Raw genomic sequence first — 2,368 nt, 5'->3', positions numbered from 1 at the left:
GGGGGCCAATATTTAATATATTTTAGAGTTTTGGTAGGCAACAAGATGATGTATGATGATGTATGATGATATGAAGTGAAGTTGTATATGAGTTTTAGAACATTATTGTATTTCTATAACTATATATATTATATTATATTACTTTACAATTACATCCACGTGTCAATAACAAATTATGTTTAATTGTCTTTAGTGAATATGGAATACAGATTATGTGCGCCATTTGTATAGAGAAATACTCTCCATAAAGCTTTACAAAATAGCTTAAAATGGGTTGCATTCCAAATATGTGCAAAAAGTAATTTTTGGAGGCCTTGTAAGGTGGGCCACATTAAATTTGATACTGTGCCACCGCAGGCCGTTATTTGGGCATCCCTCATGTACAGTAAAAAAATGAACAATGTTTATGTATTGACATATTTTGGTGGTTTGTTTGTAGGCATGTTTGCATTACTGGATTGGTGTGTGCTGTTGATGTAGTGCTCGGTTAGTTGAGAAGCTATTGAAGCCTGGTTATTTAGATTACCTGCTGATGTACAAGTTCTCACAAGACCCAACAACAAAAACAGCATTAAAGAACAACAAGAGTTGTTCTTTAATGCTGTGCCGAGGCATGGTATGTAGTACAGTGCTTGTTAATTTATCTCATTCAAGTATAGCGGAAAACGCACATATTATGCTTTGCAGTATGTGATCTCACCTGCTGGGTATAGCTTTACAGACCACACGCTGCTTTCATACAAAATAGATCAAGTGGGCCAAATCAAAGATGATACAAAAAATGATATCACCAAGCTTCAAGATAATGGGCGCCAAAACCTAAATATAATCAGTTCATATATTGCTGGACACCGTGATATTGCTCGGCTATGAATCTATTTTCTTGATATTTTTGATTGTAATGGGGCATTTTGGCTGATACCTTAACTGTCTAACAATTGTCTTTTAAAAATCGTCATTATTCAATCCATATTTTAGCACTATTTCCATTTTATTTCCAATTGCAACAAAGGATAACTGTTATTATTTCAGGAGGCTGGAACAACAACCCATCAGTAGAGCAGTTCCAGAATATCTTTAGGCGCTTGGTTACAAGATGTGGTGTTACACCAGGTACTACTGGTAATTCAGATCTATGGATGACACTGCATTGTTACAAGCTTCTACTACCTACATGTATGTGCCACCAACTGTTGGTAGTGAAGATTATGTTGAAGATGTTATTGACAGACAAACTATGCTTCCCGAAAGAATGCTAAACATTACATCATATCCTGTTCTTGGTAACATTGCTGTATATTTATCTAGTTGGCTTGTCAGAAAACTGCTTGAACGGTTGCGCTGTTAGCCATATAGACTTTCCCTAATTCAATCTAAGGAAGTTAGCAAATATGATGATATTCATGTTGTGTTAAAAATAACGGTGGCTTGATTTCTCCTTCTGATGATGTTGTAACAACTGTTCTTTGCACTGAAAATTATCTGAAGGCGGCTACATCAGCAAATCAATGTTTGAAATATCTCAAGATTCTGAAGTGTGTAAAAAATAGATTATGTAATAATATATAATATAATATTTGAATTAAAGCAACATTGCATCAATGATATACAGCCTCCATGTATATAGGGGGCTGTATATCATTGATTGCATTGACACTTCTGTAGGAATTAATAATCATCACTTCTCACTACTAGCTTTAGTGGTTGAAACATACTTTAATTTAAGACAGCACCCCTTTTTGCCAACTTAAGAAACCTAGATTCACATAAAGTGAACATCAGACATAATGCTACAAAAGACATTATTTAGAGGACAGTGAACTGTTATGTTGCTGTGGCATAACTTGTCTATAGCCGGTTTAAGTTAGTATTTATTTTTAAGACTTCTCTTTATATATGCATACAAATTGTACAGTTTGCAGGCATGCAGTCGTTCAATTTATTATATGATTTATATGTACTATAATGCTGTTACCTAGATGTTATATTAGGATCATCAGAGCATCTGGCTCATTAAATTTTTATGCATAGATCATTTGTTTTCTAAATCACAAACAAATTTGATGATCAAGTATAATGTAATTAAGATTTATAGCTTGCTTTATAAATGCATACAATTTGTACAGTTCGTAGGCATTTAGTTGTTTAATTTATTATATACTTTTTATATATAATGCTATTAAACATTGTATTAGCATCAGAGCATCTGGCTCGTTTTCTATGCATAGATCATTTATTTTCTAAACCACAAATAAATTTTGTGGTCAAGAATACTGTAGTTGAGATTTATAGTTTGCTTTTGGTCTATTTCAACGAATAACACATATAAATATAATACAAATCAAAATATATTGAGTGTTAGGACCTA

Source organism: Watersipora subatra, chromosome 1 (assembly GCF_963576615.1).
Source record: "Watersipora subatra chromosome 1, tzWatSuba1.1, whole genome shotgun sequence".
Classification (NCBI taxonomy): Eukaryota; Metazoa; Bryozoa; class Gymnolaemata; order Cheilostomatida; family Watersiporidae; genus Watersipora; species Watersipora subatra.
The sequence above is the reverse complement of the archived record's forward strand: the minus strand, read 5'-3'. Positions refer to the sequence as shown.